The 18,333-nt window shown below is 39.4% G+C and overlaps 1 protein-coding gene across 3 annotated transcripts in view; it reads right to left on the bottom strand.

The window, feature by feature from the left end:
- Window positions 1–18,333, bottom strand: part of jmjd1cb (jumonji domain containing 1Cb) — a 178,832-nt gene that overhangs the window by 76,630 nt on the left and 83,869 nt on the right. The gene's annotated exons all lie outside the window — the stretch shown is intronic.

Raw genomic sequence — 18,333 nt, 5'->3', positions numbered from 1 at the left:
CAGCAACATGCAGATTAAGTTCTTCTACAATTTCCAGTGCAATCATGCCTTTCTTTTAGTATTGCGACCAGAACTGCACACGTGCGTACATACGTGTAGACACACACACTCACTCTCTATCATAACTGTGGCCTAAACAATGTTTTATATAGTGGCACTATAACTTTCAACTCTGCCATAGCCGGTCTTAAGCCCAGATGCGAAAAGGAGGGCTGGGAATGGGGCTAGAAAGCCCATCCCATAAAAACCCAGAGCAACAGGAATAACCTGATCCCTGGGAGAGAAAGGATCTTTGAAGATGGGCTACATCTAGGGACCACTTTAAAGTCTGGCCCAGGATAGAGGACTGTGGTGAGCAGCTGTCTGCAGGCTATGCTCCAGTAGGGATGAAGGGCTTAAAAATAAAACCATAACTTCCTTACTGTTAAAATTCCATGTTTCAGCTAATGAGGGCAAATACCTGGCTGCCTTCTTAACCATCTTTTGTTTAAACTTCTATTGTTACTTCCTGGGATTCTTTAACTTCTATAGACGTCCACCTGTTCTTATTATTTCATAGGGATCTACCATTCAGTGCATAAATTCCTTCAATCCTCTTTCATTCACATCCAAATTGTTAAAAAATTTTTTACAAATAGTAAGGGTTACACCATTGAACTCCTATGGTACCCCACTAGTCAACAGTCTTCTAGCAACAAAAACGATCTATTACCAAGATACTTTTAGATCCAATTTGCCAACTTCTCATGGATTCTAAATGTTTGGATCAGTTTGCCCTGAGGAATTTTGTCAAAGACCTTAACAAAGCTCAAAATTTGAGTTCCATCAGAAAAATGTTCATACTATGGCATGGGAAAATTCCAGCTCATTGACAGACAGAATGTGATCAGTCTTGTTTGAACTAACAATCATTTCAGAATATGTGCAGATTGATATAACTCACAAATTCTATAAGAACCAAGAACAGCAAGTGCTCCAAAAGAAAGAGGTGCACAGATGCACTCAAAACTGAAGACTTGCAATGTTCAAGATAGATGAGAAACAGCTGCCGAGAACAGTCACATGACACATGCTTCGCAATTTCAGGCACAACTGAGAGTCAAGGGGAATTAGCCCAAGGTATTTACCAACAGCACCTACTCAAAACACTAACTAAATACATGTAGTGTTACACATTTATGGATTACAGATTAACCACATTTTATACAAAATAGTTTACCAATAAATGAGGTGCTTTGTATCAGTGGCTCAGCTCAAAGGTACATTACATAGTTGCATAACAAAAAGAAAGAAATGTTGAAAACACTCAGCATCTTTGACAAGAAAAACAGTTGACAATGAGGTCTCAGATAATCCCTCTGGTTCCTTTACTCCTCTCTGCAGCTGAAAACCTGTTCACAACCGCTCCCCCCTCTATTTTTCTAGTTCTGATGAAACATCTCTTTCTTCCTTCATGGAAGGTGTTTGACCTACTAGATGCTTTCAGCGTTTTATATTTTTGTTTGGTTTTCTGGCATCTTCAATATTTTTGCTCCAATATGTGGGTGCACATATTGCTATGTGGTGAAAGAAGCTGCGGCTATTGTTCAGTGAGACAATTCTGTAACCACCATTTTATGAACTGATTTTCTGAATTAACTCTTTCTGGACTGAAGTACAGAAATCAAAATTGGAGATGAACAAAGTGCCTACTGATATTCTGCTAAGTCAGAGATAATTTCCAAATAAGAAGTTATTTGTGGGATATTCTTTAATAAGGTAGAATAATTAATGTAGGTTTTTAATAAGAGTAGTCTATGTTGGTAAACTGAAATAATCTGAGCCAAGCATCTGACTTGAACTGGATTTGAAATGGTCTGATTTGGGGTGGGGGGGGGGGGGAGTGGTGGAGACAAAGAAATTACATCATAGGAATTTCCATTTTTGGGAGAAGAGCAATGAGATAATGCTACATGTAGTTTTGAACTAGAGCCAATGAAAAGTGGACACAGGCTGTCTTGATAAATCAGAACCAATTGAATCTAAGTATAATGGTACAGAGGTAAAACAGTGAGAACTCTGGAAACTAACTATTGCAAGAAGGACCTCCATGCTTGGGGCAGAAAGACAAAGGATCAATCATTTGGGCAAATCTGGTGGGAAACTACACAATGATGCAAGAGATGTAGAGCAAGTGGTAATCCCAATACTAATTGATATTAAGGATAAAGAAGAGAAAGGAGCTTCAATGAGAACTTTCTTGATCTCCATGGGGCACTCTAGGAATAGTTAGGGTACAGTGCTCATTAGTACTCTTAAGTCCAGGTTTACAAGTGACAAGGGCAGAGAATAATTTAAATGAGAACTTCCCAATTTAAGAAGAGGGCATTTCAAATGGAATAAGAAGGAAACTGTCAGGATCAGCTAGAATAAAAAACTGGCAGACAAATTAAAAAGAAACAATGGATAGACTTTAAAGATGAAATGATATGGGTATAGTTTAGGTCAAGACTGGCAGCCCTATGGCATGGATGCCTAAGACTGCATAAAAAAAATTTTGTTGGCATACAGTGCTGCCCCTCAATTCTTTAAACCCCACCTATAATAAGAAGATAAATAATGATGATCTTTGCTGCCAAATGAAGCAGCAATGATTTTTTTTTACAACTTAAGAGCAGTGAGATGTTTTCACATGAAGCATCTCACGCCAGCTTAGTGCCAGCTAGATGCTTGCAAGAACACATGACAATGGATGATATATTTTGAAATTCTCAACAGACCTGATGGACACATTAGTATTTGGCTTGTAAACACTGGATATTCAGTGATAATAATGGTAAATACTGTATGTAGTTTAGTGCCTCCATAAATATTATGAATATTTATTTTATTTTGAATGATTAATATTAATAATTTTAATTTTAAAAAAAAATATTTTCAATCTGTTATACTTTTAATAATAGTAAAACAATGAATATACATAAATAAGCAACAGAACACGTCCTTTTACCTTTAAAAAATCCATAACTATGGTTACCAATTCACTAATCAATGGCAATCTCTAATCAAAATTATTATGGCACACGAGAGGTTTTAGATTATTGCCAATTTGGACATACCCTCTTAGAAAGTTTCACCAAGGCAAAAAGGCACTGCAATTGTGGAATTTGTGGTAAGGCAAGGGTTAGAGACAACAGCAACCTGGGGTAGCTATAGTCAGTGAGACTACCAGCAACAGAGACATTGCAGCAGTGCGTACTCAAGACAAACGAGTAGTGAGACATTTTCCAGAAAGGTCTTCCGAAAACAGCATCCCTTTCCTTAGAGGGGGCTGCCAGAGATAGACAAAATAACAGTAATGGAGGGATGTGAAACATGCCCAACACCTAAGGCTCCATTGTCTTCACTGACTTCAAAATATCATCAGCTGTCCACATGAAGTTTTGATTAACTTTCAACACCTCTAATGCCAATTAATCTTGCCTTTCCCGTTACCTTTGATATGTGGCTAATCAAAAACCCATCAAGCTCTGCCTTAAATACATGCAACGACCTGGCCTCTATAGTTGCATGTGGCAACAAACTCCATAAATTCACCACCTTCTGCCTAACGAAATTTCTCTGCATCTGTTTTAAATGGACACCCCTCTATCCTGAGCCCTCTTGTCCTAGACTTCCCCACCACGGGAAGCATCGTTTCCACATCTACTCTGTCTAGGCCTTTCAACTTTTGAAAGGTTTCAATAGGATCCCCCCTCATCCTTCTAAATTCCAGTGAGTACAGGCCTAGATTATCAAACATTCCTCGTATGATAACCCTTTAATTCCTGGAATCATCGTTGTGAATCTCCTCTGAACCCTTTCCAATGCCAGTACTTTTTTCCCCGATAAGGAGTCCAAAACTGTTCACAATACTCAAGGTGAGGCCTCAGCATCACATCCCTGCTCTCATATTCTAGACCTCTTGAAATGAATGCTAACATTACATTTACCTTCCTCACCACTGACTCAAACTGCCAGTTAACTTTTAGGGTGTTCTGCACAAGGGCTCCCAAGTCCCTTTGCATCTCAGATTTTTGGATTTTCTCCCTTTTAGAAAATAGTCTGCACGTTTATATCTTCTACCAAAGTGTATGACTATGCATTTACCAACATTATATTTCATTTGCCACTTTCTTGCCCATTCTCCTAATCTGTCTAAGTCTTTCTGCAGCCTGTTTCCTCAACACTACCTGCCCCTCCACCAATCTTTGTATCATCTGCAAACTTCACAACAAAGCCATCTATTCCATCATCTTAATCATTGATATACAGCATAAAGAGAAGCAGTCCCAACACCAACCCCTGTGGAACACCACTACTCACTGGCAGCCAACCAGAAAAGGAACCTTTTATTCCCATTCACTGCCTCCTACTAATCAGCCAGTGCTCTAACCACGCCAGTAATTTTCCTGTAATACCATGGGCTCTTAACTTGGTAAGCAGCCTCATGTGTGGCACCTTGTCAAAGGCCTTCTGAAAATCTAAAAATACAGCATTTCCTTCATCCACTTTATCCATCCTATATGTAATCTCCTCAAAGAATTCCAACAGGTTCCTCACACAAGATTTCCTGTAAGAAAACCATGCTGACTTTGTCCTATCTTGTCCTGCGTCACCAAGTACTCCATAACGTCATCCTTAACAATTGACTCCAACATCTCCCAACCACTGAGCACAAGCTAACTGGTCTATAATTTCCTTTCTGAAGCCTTCCTCCTTTCTTAAAGAGTCAAGTGACATTTGCAATTTCCCAATCCTCCAGAACCATGCCAGAGTCCAAAGATTCTTGAATGATCATTGCTAATGCCTCCACAATTTGTACCGCTACTTTTTTCAGAACCCTCTGGTTCAATTTATCTGGTCCAGGTGACTTATGCACCTTTAGTTCTTTCAGCTTTTTGAGCACCTTCTCCCTTGAAATAGAAACTGCAATCACTTCTCTTCCCTCATACCTTTCAACATCTGGCACACAGCCAAGTATCTTTCACAGTGAAAACTGATGCAAAATATGCATCTGCTAGTTCCTTGGTCCCTGTTATTATTTCTTCGACCTCATTTTCCAGCTGTCCTATATTCATTCTCATCTCTCTTTTATTTTTGAAAAAGCTTTTTCTATCCACCTTGATATTGTTTGCTAGCTTGCTTTCATATTTCATCTTTTCTCTCCTAATGATTCTTTTAGTTGTTTTCTGCAGGTTTTTAAAAGCTTCTATATCCTCTATCTTCCCACTAAATTTTGATTTCTTCCCTCCCTTTTGCTTTTACATTGGCTCTGACTTCCTTTGTCAGGCACGGTTGTACTATTTTGCCATTTGGGTATTCCTTTGTTTTGGGAATACTTCTATCCTGCACCTTCCTCATTTTTCCTGAGAAACTCAGGGCATTGTTGCTCTGCTGTCATCCCTGCCAGCATCTCCTTCCAATTAACTTTGGCCAACTCCCCTCCACCACTGCAATTTCCTTTACTCCACTGAAATATTGCTACGTTAGACTTTCTCCCTATTAAATTTGAAGTTGAACTCAATCACATTGTGGTGACTGGCTACCTTCCATTCCCTCCAATACAATGTGTAACCTTGGACTTCCAGCTCCCAACTAATCATCCTTCAGCCACAGTTCAGTGTTGGCCACAACATCATACCTGCCAAATCTGTAAAAATGCAACAAGATCATCCAGCTTATTTCTTATACTCCATGCATGAGATACAACACTTTGAGTACTGTATTTGCTAGCCTTTTTGATTCTGCATCCCTAATGCACTGATACTCACCTGATGGCTGCAATTTTCTCCTACCATCTGCCTGTCTTCCTAACAGTCTGACCGCATGCTATCTTTGCTTTTTTACCATCCATCCTATCCTGATTCTCTTTTCTTTGGTTCCCAACCACCTGCCAAATTAATTTAAACCCTCCCCAACAACTCTAACAAACCTGCCTGTGAGAATATTAATCCTCTTCAGGTTCAGATGCAACCTGTCCCTTTTGTACAGATCATACATCCCCCAGAAGTGATCTCAATAATCCAAGAATCTGGAGCCCTGCCTCCTGCACCAGCTTCTCATTCATGCATTTATTCACCAAATCATCCTGTTTCTACCCTCACTGGAGCGTGGCGCAGGTAGCAATCCAAAAGTTACTATCCTGGAGGTCCTGCTTCGCAGCTTTCTGCCTAGCTCTCTAAATTTTTTCTTCAGTACCTCTTTGCTTTTCCTTCCTATGTCATTGGTACCATTATGTATCAAGACATGGCTGCTCACCCTCCCCCTTCAAACTTCTGTGGGCGCAATCCGAGATGTCCCTGATCCTGGCACCTGGGAGGCAACATACCATCTACGAGTCTCGTTTACGTCCACAGAATCTCTTGTTTGTTCCTCTGACTATTGAGTCCTCTAGCACTACCACTGCCCTCTTCTACTTCTTTCCCTTCTGCACCACAGACCCACACTCAGTGACAGAAACCTCACTCTCTTGTACAAGCCGAAGGTCATCCAGTTGTTGCTCCAGATCCCTAACACAGTCTTCAAGAAGCTGCAGCCGGATGCACTTCATGCAGATGTAGTTCCCTGGGAGACTCTGGGTCTTCCAGGACTCCAACAACCGGCATGAAGAACACACAATGGCCATTTAAATTATATTAAGTACCTCTGGCACAGCAAGGAAAAACGGAAACTTAGCAGAAACTTACCCAGAAGCTTACCAAGAGCCAACACCTCTTCTGAGCCAAAGCCTCCTTTGAGCCAAAGCCCAATACTCTCATTCTTACCACTAATCCACTCCCAACAATGGCCACTCAGTTTGTCCCTTCTGTACTTTTATTTGCTCCTCTCTGGGCTGCTCCCACCACCGACTGGGCCACCAGAACGACACCAAATGTCCAAGAAGCTCTCCTTTTAAACGAGTGCTGCCAACCTGCAAGAATCCTCCTGTCTGCACTGCTCTCACCACTGATTGGTACGCTGGAATGATGTCCCAATAATTATAGCTTAATTATGACACCTAGGGCTAAATTATATTTTGCTATCTTAAGCTTGTGTATTCCTAGCCTCACACTACTATATGTTTTAATAATTTCAAATACAAATTTATTAGCTTCTAAAACTACTTAAATTTAACCTCTGTCAATAAAATTCTCACAGCCACGGACAGTGAGTTTTCTTCTCCTCCACTTGTTATGTCTTGTGGGCACAGGAAAGAACACCTTACTTTGCATAAATGACATATAAAAATAAATTAGCACTCAATAGGCTACAAAATATCAGCTTTGATACCACAAATATTTTTCTAATCTCAAAAGATATTTGGCATTTAAAATTTCTTGCTTTAACAATTCACTCACTTAGGTTTATTTTTATTAAAAAATAGTGTACTTGTAGCTTCCACAAATTGGCTCATCACTACCACATGGTACCCCGTCTAATGATGGTACACCATTACTTTATATCTAGTTCTCTGCATAATCACCATGAGATAATCCTTTCATCAATGACTGTTGCTCAGCACAAGGTAGTTTTGGGCAGATGAGCTTGTGGTTTTCATTACATGTCCCTAAGGCACTAATGTCTCCTCCTTGTCATCAGAGATTAATTGATTAGTATTGGCCAGGAAATTCCAAGGACTTTTTTTTAGATACTGTACATATTTTGAGAAAATTTCCAGCTTAAGGACTATTCCTGTTTTGTTATAAACAAGTCCAAATCTTACATCATGTTAATATAGTAAAGCAATGGTAAACAAAGGAGACTTTTGGCCCACAATATTAAGCCAACCTTTTAATCGACTCTAAGATCAATCTACATCTTCCCTCCCACATAGTCCTCTGTTATGTTTTGTAATTCTAAAACATAAAACTAATCAACAGACGAACATAGAGCTGGGAATAACATGTACTTCTGGTTTTGTACTTTAGTAAGGCACTCACTTATGATGTGGTGGCATGATGATGTATGCCATTCACGTACTTTTACAGATAATCCATAATAAACGATTTAAACAAAGAATGTTTAATCAAACAATATATTTATAATATTACTGAAATATTAAATACACAACATTCCCCCCTGCTTAGCTATCAACTCCAACTCAATATAGAATGCATCTCAACTTAGGTACGATTACATACATATATATCTAAATATACAGTATACTATATAATAACGATATAGAAAGACACAGCATATGTTATGTGATTATCACGGCATCATGTCTTTCAAGGGGTGGCATGTTATGTGAGGTGTTAAAGAGCAAACACGAGGAAATCTGCAGATGCTGGAAATTCAAACAACACACACAAAATGCTAGTGGAACACAGCAGGCTACACAGCATCTATAGGAAGAAGCACTGTCGACGTTTCCCGAAACGTCAACAGTGCTTCTCTTTACAGATGCTGCTTGGCCTGCTGTGTTCCACCAGCATTTTGTGTGTGTTATGTGAGCTGTTAGTTCATTTGCTGGTCGAAAGCCACTTCTGCCTTGTCAGTTGTTGATTGGCCCATTTAAAGGATGCAGCAGCTCTTCCCCATTGGTTGCCTGTTTATGGTTCCTGGCATCTGAGGAATACAAGAATCGCTTATGCAATATACTTAGTCTCTCTTTTTTTCTCTCCAGGGCCTGCTTCAGGCTGAAGTCACAACAAGCGGTTAAGGACCATTGGGGAAGAGCGTAGCAGACAGAGGCAGGTCTCCCACAATGACTTAATTACGTACTCATTTGTGGCATGCTTAACTTTGCAGTTTTATAACCTGGGGAGATTTATTGGAACACCTGTTGAGTTAAGAGGGTTACCGAATTTTTAGTATTGTAGTTTTGTGTAGCTTTAGGTAGCATAGATGAGCACTTTTTTAGCTATATGCCTGGTTTAGTGTTTCACTGTTTGTTTATAAATAAACAGTTAATGTGCTCACTAGGAATCTGGGTTGTTGCTTTGCTGCTGCTGCTTATGCATGTGGGGTGAGTTGGAGGCTGGGGGCTTTGGGGTTCTAACATTTTATTGTGATTCATTCTTTGGGGCACTTCTCTGTTTTTCATGGATGTTTGCAAAGAAAAAGAATTTCAGGATGTTGTATACATTTCTCTGACATTAAATGTACCTATTCTGTTTCACTCACTGGATCTTCAAATCTGTTTTCACTTTGCAGCATAGTAGATTTTAAATTGTCCCATTCAGGCCTAAAGATTTGATTGCTGTGTAGCTTTTCTTATTCTTGTGGGATAACAACTTTCCTGACAAGGGCAGTCATTCTCCTTGGCAGGAGAAACTTGTGGCTGTGAAACAGTCTGAAGTTCTGGGTCCTCCTCCGTGGTGGTTATAGGAGTTGACTCTGGGTCTTCAGGAACTGGTTCTGAGAGCTCCGGACACCTTTGTTCTGGACATGGAGGCATCCCAAACAGTGCATGGCAAGTTGCTTGATCTGCTGATCTATCCTAGGCCAACAAACAGAGCTTCAAGCCAACAATTTCATTTTGACCACGCCAAGATGACTGGCAGGTAGATCTTCCAACACTTTAGCTCTCACAAAGTACACTGCAGATGCCGCGTCAAATCAAGACGCACAAAGAAGCTGGATGAACTCAGCAGGTCGGGCAGCATCCGCTGAAAGAAGCAGTCAACGTTTCGGGTCTGACGAAAGGTCTCGACCTGAAATGTTGACTGCTTCTTTCAGCGGATGCTGCCCGACCTGCTGAGTTCACTTTAGCTCTCAGCTTGGATGATACAACAACTCTCGATACCTGCATAAGGCAACCTCTGTCAAGGGCAAGTTCATCCTGGCACTGGTAAAAATGGGGAACTGGAGTTTCTGCTGCATGTGACAGCCATTTTGGGCTGCCAATTAGACCTGACACAGTGTTTGGTCTTTTCTGGTTTCCCTTTAGATCACCTCTGCTGTATTAAGGGGACTTGCAAGTTCAATTGTCATCCAACCATACACGAATACTCATGAGCACACTTAAACAAAACAGAGTTACATCTGATTTGCATTAGGGAGAATTCATCAAGAGGGGCATCTTCTTTTGTACATTTTTCAGGTATTTCCTTTTCATGGGTAAAATGGACAATCCATCAGCATTTCCATAGTCAGTTGTGACCACCGGTGTTGCCCATGAGCTCCACCCAACCTTGGAAAGAATTCCTTCAATTTCCATGTGATCTAGCTCACTGACAACCAGATGGGCTTTGTAAAACTTGGGGGTGACATTTTCATGTAACACTATTTTACTCTTGATATGTTTGAGTTTTCCAATGTCTTCCATGAACACTGCTGTGGCATTCAGTACTTTTCTTAATTTGCCTTCAGTTGACTTTATTGCAGGGGATGTGGCATGCAACTGGTGGATAGATCTCCAATCAAGTTGTAATTGTCTCATCTAATCTTAACCCCACAATGTTGGCCCTCCTGTTTTACCACATCCAAGCCCAATGTGGCTTGTTGGTTTTTGCATCTCACTGTTATGAATGTCATTCTCGCAGGAGTTATCTTTTCTCCAGTATATGTTCTTAGTTGGATACCTGCAGGCTTTAGTTTAGTATCTTTGAAACATCATTCACATTCATTTTGTGGAATGATAAAAACTGAAACAGCTGAGCAGAGTCCAATTCCATTTTAATTAATTTACCGTTCACTTTTGGTGTAGGCCATATTGTTTCTCTATTAGTTTTCACATAGTTTATCACAAGGCTACCCAGTCCTGTGTCATTCTCGTTATCAGATTTTTCATTCACAGCATGCAGATAAGTGCTTTTTTTGAAACTACAGCTTGACTTTTTATCTTCCCTGTGCAGTCCATTTATTTTTGTCTTCCCAACATGGTTTTTGTATGTGTCCCACCTTGTTGCATATTCTGCAAGTGTCACCTTTAATCCTACATTGGGCTGGTGTATGTGAGCCCCTGCCACAACAGTAACACAATTTGTTCGGCCAGCTTCTGTTTAGATGCTGCAATTTTGTTCACGTTCATTTTCATTCCTGACTGCTACTCAATTGTGTCTCTGGCTGCTATTTGCATTGATTTCAACTGCTCATTTAAATGAGTTGTGCTTGAGTTAGGAGCCATTTGTGAACGCTTATAGTAAGAGCCCGCAAACTAAAGGATCTTTTAGTGTATCATTAAGCCCGTCACTGAACTGACAATGCTTAAACAACTTCGTCAATTAAGCCACGTAAAATGAAATGGGGCCCCCTTCCTTTAGATTCTAATTATGAAACCTAAAGCGTCCTATAATCAACAATGGTTTTGGTTCTAAATGCTCCTGCATTACTTTCATGATATCAACAAAACTCTTTTTGGCTTGTTTGGTTGGAGCAGTTAAACTTCTAAGCAAACTATTTGTTCTATTTATTGCCCTCAGTAAAACTGGCACTTGTTTCTCATCAGCTACTCCATTTGCTTTAAAATACTGCTCAATTCTCCCTGTATATATTACACAATTATCGTTTGTGCAATTGAACTTGTCTATCTTTCTGATGTAGTCAGCCATTTGTATTTTTTAAAATTTATGATTAACAACCAGTATTCACTGTTTATGAACCCATGAATTTGTCCATTTTCTGCTTTTTGTTTTATACTCAACTGTTTCTGTCCCTTCCCAAAGAAGCACGTGCTACGCTTTTCAAAAAAAATCAACTGCTTCTCTCCTGTTGCAAAGAAAAAGTGCTGCGCTTTTTTCTTAAACTCTAATAACTCACCGCACTTAAATAGGTAGTTATCTCAGGTTTGTTTTAAAACTTATTTGTCACCACCGTTATGTTTTGTAACTCAAATAACAAATCAAAAGAAAACAAGGAGCCAGGAATAGCTAGTACATTTAGTTTTTTAGTTTAGTAAAGCGCTCACTTATTTTGTAGTGGTGTGATGACATTTGCCATTCATGTATTTTTATATATAACCTGCAATGAATTATTTAAACAAAAAATGCTTAATCAAATATATTTACATTATTGAAAAATTAAATACACAACATCCTCCATTTTTCTTTTATCCATGTACCTATTTACGAGTCTCCTAAATGTCCCTAAAGTCTCTTAAATGTCCCTACCAGCACCACCCCTGACAGCGCATTCCATGCACCAACCACTCTCTGTGTAAACAGCCCATCTCTGACATTCGCCTGTACTTTCTTTCAATCATCTTAATGTTATGCCCTCTTTATATCAGTCATTTTTATCCCAGAAAATAGGCACTGAATGTCTTCTCTATGCCTCTTCATCATCTTGTACACCTCTATCAAGTCACCTCTCATCCTCCTTTGCTCCAAAGAGAAAAAAATCTAGCTTGCTCAACCTATCCTCATAAAATATGTTCTCTAAACTAGATGGCATCGTGGTAAATCTCCTCTGTACCCTCTCTAAAGCTTTCACGTTCTTCTTATAATGAGGGGACCAGAATTGAATACAGTATTTTGTTTATTGCACCCTAAATCACTGGGGTCTTCCTCCTATTTGTGACAATTACTTGGATCCTTGTATATGAAGGGCCCAAAGCATTGTTGAGGATCTCTACCAGCCATCCCAATCTCTTTGACCCATTACCATCAGGATGGTGGTATAGGAGCATCAAAACTAGGACCGCCAGACTGGGTAGCGACTTCTTCCCTCAGGCTGTGAGACCAATACCCTGCCATCAGCAAGGTCTTGTCATGAGGACAGTATGCTGTTTACTGTTTACCTGGGCTGCTCACTATATGCATTTTGAATTACATTTTACTAACTTTTTGTGGTAGCATTATGTTTTATGTACTGTGTGTGAAATTTGTTTTGTGGGTTCATCACGGTCTGGAGAACCATTATAAAATAATCCATTCTGTCACAGAGAGATGTAACTTCAGCCCACTGAGTTTACATTGATCATCCAAATTTTACACTAATCTTGCCCTAACGCATACTATTGTCCACATAGATCGTACTACACATACACACTAAAATCAATTTTCAGTGTCCAATTAACTTACCAACCTGCACATTGTGGGATGTGAGAGGAAATCCACACTGTCACAGAGCGAGCATACCAACTCCACATAGAGAGCACCACAGGTTAGAACAGAACCAAAATCACAAGAGCTGTCAATAATTATAGAAACTTTTCCATTTGCTTCCAATGTTTTACTTATAATCTTCCCAGTTATTCTATTTTCCCGATTTCACGTTACTTTTCCCGGTTTAATGAATAAATACTGAGTGTTCCATTGATAATTTCTTGTGGAAGTTAATTTTTTTAAATGGTATTAAAATTGAAGTGGAAAAACTTCAGTCAAATGAAAGACTAAAATATAACATTTCTATAGGGCGAAAAAAAAGATCTAGCCCATCAAGTGATTTAGGATTAAAAAACAACTAGAGAAAAGAGTCAAAAATCAAGTCAGTTTAGGAGCCCATTCACCCTGCTTATGGCTTGCAGTAAAGTCATTGATTACACATCAGGTCATCAAAAATATATATTTTTTAAAAAAAAATCGGCCTTCACTGGCAACATTGGTAAGAGTGCAAATAACCTGCAGGCACAGTGAAGATGAACTCTATTCAGGACAATAAACAGTCAAATTAAGGAAATTTACTAATCTTAACATGTCTAAGATCCTTTAAGAATTGAAATTTAAACTTCAAATTTAACACACTTTATGAACTGTAATTCATATCCAATTTTAGCTTATACCACAACGGCATTCCCTTATCATCTAAGCAAACACACCACGTGCAAATTTTCCAGAATTACCTTTTCAAATACCTTACTGTAAATAAGCACTCACATGTTGTTCATTAGCTAAATATAGATAATTGCATATTTTGTTAATAATTAATGATAATCAAAGTCATTGGGTATGCTATTTAAAATATGGAGACTAATTTTTCTCTATGCATTTTTCAAAAAGATGGAAAGACAAAATGCAAAAGATACCAGTATGTTAAACTGAAGAGATTAAGTAGTGAATTTTGGAAATGAGGGTAAAGATATCTAAAATATGAGGCATTCTCAAGGACTTGAGAAAGAAATTGGAAACAGAATAGTGTTTTTCAACGATAGATGTGGGTGATTTTTTCATAAAGAATGTAATAATAACAAGTTAAAAAATGTACGGGTAACTACCCAAGGCAAGATGTTGGGCTAGCTTTCATGAGGGGGACAAGGAATACAAGGTCTTATAACAAGAACTGTAATACGAACAGGGTACAAGGAGGAAAAGGCATTCCAATTAATGACCATGCTTTGAAAGCAGAGATGGGGCACATGCAATGTTTGGCATGGTATAAAGAATGCTGGGAGAAATGGAGCATCACCTTTCATCAGCCTTAATAAATAAGTCCAGGAATTCACACTTGTGAGAAAATGAAGGTGAAGTAGGCAAAGGAGTACTGTTTAAGAAAGTGGTTGGGCATGGGGAAAAGAAAACCAAATATCATATTTCCAGGATGACGCTGAAGTGCAGGTGAATGCATCAGAAGCAAGTGAAACAACCAGCAATAAAGTTCACCAATATAGTCTCAGATATTCAGCCCCACTCATTCGTGCTGATCAAGATATCTATCTAAGCTAATCAATGTTCCTGCATTTACATCACTTCCCTCTATTCCTTTCCTGTTCATGTACTTGTTGAATGATATTTTGATCACTTTGATTATACCTGTCTGCACCACTTCCTAAGGCAGCTTGTTCCATACACCCACCTCTCTGTGTAGAGAAACTTGTCCCTCAGATCATTTTGATTTCTCTTCTCATCTTAAACTTCTAGTTTCAGAATACCCCACCTGGGAAAAAAAATGGTGGACTGTGACTATCACCCCATATATGCCCCTCAATTTTATAAATGTCTATAAAGTCACCCCTCAATCTCCTGCATTCCCATGACAACAAAATCAGTCAATCCAACTCAAGTCTTTCATTCTAGGCAACATCCCAGGTGAATCACTGTTGCATATTTTCTACTACATCACGCCTATAATGTGGTGACCAGAACTACACACAATACTCCAAATCTAATGTCTTGTTCAGCTATAGCATTATGACCCAGCTCATAAATGAAATAACCCTACCCATGATGGAAAGCAAGTTAAATGCCTCCTTCAACACCATACCCACCCACATTGCTATTTTCAGGGAGCTATGAATTTGTGCTCCAAGGTCCCTCAGTACAACAATGTTTCCAAGAACTCTGCTGATACTACTATACATGTCCTGCCAGTACTGGATGACCCAGAAAATGCGTTTTTGCCTCACATTTCCTTAGATTAAAGTCCACCTTCCACCACTCTGCCAAGCTTTCCAGCTGATCTATATCACTTAGTCAACCATCCTCAATATCCAAAAGTCCTCCAATCTTTATCAGCAAACAACTAACATTCTCATTGAAGTCAGGTCTGAGAATCAGTTCTTGCAGTACATTATTGATTATAGCTTTCCAGTCAGAAAAAAAAATCATCCATCACTACTCTCTCCTCCAATCACAAAGGCAATTTTGGATCCAGTTTACCAAAGCATCTTGGAACACATATGCCGACTCTCTGGACCAGCCAACTGAGTGGTACTTTGTTAAAAGTCTTTCTAAAGTCTTTATCTATCATATCCCCACCACTTTGCCTTCTTCAATTTTCTTCATAAGCTCCACTAATCAGATGCGTGATGCGTAATTTCCCAAGCACGAAATCATACTGACTCCCCAAAATCAGTCCCTGCCTTTCCAAGATATCCTAACTCCTATCCCTAAGAATTTTTTTCCCAAACATTTCCCAATTACCAACACAAGGCTCACTGGCTTGTAGTTTCCTGTCTTAACCATAATATGGGAACAGTAGCTCAACTGCAGCCCTCTTGCACCTCACCCATAGCTAAACACTCTGCAAAAGTCTGTTTCAGAGGCCCAGCAATCTCCTTGCTTGCTTCTCATAGCACCCTAAGATAGCTTTCATCAAGCCCAGGATTTTGTCCACCATCACGTGCATTAAAATCTCAAACACCCCCTCTTTCCCAATACACATATGCTCCAGACCAGCAGTGCACACATTCCCCATCTCACAATACTTCTCTCCGGCAAAGCATTTATTCAGATTATCTCCTATACATCCTTTATCTGCATAAAGAAGGCCCTCTGGAGGCTGAGGGAACCTACTCTTTCCCTAAGTACCCTCTTGCTTCTCATATATTTACAAAAAGTTTTGAAATTCTCTTCAATTCTTTTGGGCAGGGCTAATTCATGTTGATCTTTGGCCTTCCTAATTGCTTTCTTAAGATCTCCCTGTTATGCTCAGTAAGCATCAAAAGACTGATATAACAAACCTACACTTTCTTTTTTTTCTGGTTAAACTTAAAACTTCTTTTTTAACCACAGTTCCCTAATCTTGCTACCCCTGCTTCTTCCCAATACAGGGTCATGCTGCTTCCGAATTCTTACCACAGGTTGAAACTTTCAGGTATGGCATGTTTTGTATCTGTTGTACTAATTAACTAATTTCAACTAAGATCTGCACAATCTATACCTAGTTATTCTCCCCGTGAAACATTTGCATTGTCAGCTGACGGCATTTCCAATTTACTGAGAATCCAGGTTAACAATGATTTTCAGGAACTAACCTCCACATAACCTGTGGAGTGCTCTGTACTAGATAAAAAAGAATGGTTCTCCTACTTAGAGAAAATTGATCAGAAGCAATTTTATGGTCCAGCATATTCTATGGTCCATCACGAATTACATCCCAAAAATGCTGACTAGAGTTTCAGCCTATATTTCCTTTTATGTGCCTCTCATTTATTGCATGTTGTTTTTCCCACCTCTAACAGCTGCTTTCAATCTATTTTCACTAGGACTTGTACTATTGAAATCGGCCCCCACCAATTTAAAACTTAACTCTGAGTCCAACCTTTTCTACAACTACCGTAGTTTAAAGCTATCCAAATTGTGTGCACTGTTCACCAAGGGTTACTCTACTTGCCCATCCGCATTCTCTGAAACAAGGTCAAGTACAGCTTCCTTCCTGGCGAGACACTTGATATACTGCTTGAAAAAACCTTGCAAAATGAATTTAACTAATTCCACCCCATCTATGTCTCAACGATACCAAGGAAATTGCAGACAATATTGAGGAAGTTAAAATTATCCACTACAACCTTATTGCTTTTACATCATGCTCCTATTTCACTAAATATTTGCTCTTCCAAGTCCTACTGATTATTTGGAGGCCTATAGTATAATCCCAAAGTGGACACTCCTTTCTTATTTCTAAATTCCACACATGTACCTTCATTCACTGATCCTGCCAGTATATTCTCCCTCAGTATAGTTGTAATGCTCTCCCGAATCAGCAACGTAACATCTCTTCCCTTTTGGAAGGCTCCTCCCTCCCACCCACCCCCACAACCCGACCCATGGTCAGGTCTGAAAGTACTACACGCAAGATCATTGGAAGCTAAATCCTGTCCTTCCTTCAGCCACAATATTATAATTGCACAAGCTGATCCATGCTCTCAGCTCATCCATTTCACCTTCAAGGCTCCCTGCACTAAAATAAATGCAGTTAAGCTCATCAGCCTTCTAATGTTTCCCAATCCATCCCTGGCTGCTGTGTATAGTGGAACTGCCTGCTCTATTTACTGCATAAGCTTCTCTCTCCCCTCCTGCTACCGTGTTATTTTGGCTCCCACTCCCTGCATCACTAGTTTAAACAACCCAACCACCACTTGGTGAACCTCCTTGACAGTCATTGTAGGTTCAACCCATCCTTCTAGTACAGGTCATCTCTGCTCCTGAAGATGTAAACACATCTTAAAACCTGACTTCTGCACCAACTCCTTCTGATTTCTAAACTCATTACTGCATGATACAGGAAGTAATCCTGGTCCAACTAATCTGAGAACTATCACTAAGTCAACTACTTGTCAGAAACTTGAGTTAGTCTGCACATCCTAGAATTTGAGAGAGCTAAGTGGATGATAGTGATTAAATGAGGAGAATAAATATTAACCTTGATTTCAAGGCAACTTAGCAGAGCAAATAATTGATTACAATATTAACAGATGCAGATATTTTATTACAAATGGAAGGCAAGATATTGGGAATTATCAAGTACAATTATAAATAATGTGGGATATACCATTTCCATGTTGTAAGTTGTGAAAAATATCAGAAAGTGGCCAGGAATGTCCTTGAACATGAGTACAAGAGATTATCTAGTACACCAAATTGAGACAGAGGGAAGGGGAGCAGGGGGGGCTACATCAGAAACTGCAATCACTATAGGTGAGAGGCATCTTAGCAAACAGGCTAAGAAAGGATTTTTCAGGTAGAAATCAGAGTGGGGGGGGGATTAAGGGAGTTAGATTAGAAAAAGGCA

Source organism: Hemitrygon akajei, chromosome 23 (genome assembly GCF_048418815.1).
Source record: "Hemitrygon akajei chromosome 23, sHemAka1.3, whole genome shotgun sequence".
Classification (NCBI taxonomy): domain Eukaryota; kingdom Metazoa; phylum Chordata; class Chondrichthyes; order Myliobatiformes; family Dasyatidae; genus Hemitrygon; species Hemitrygon akajei.
This window is presented reverse-complemented; position numbering and strand designations above follow the sequence as displayed.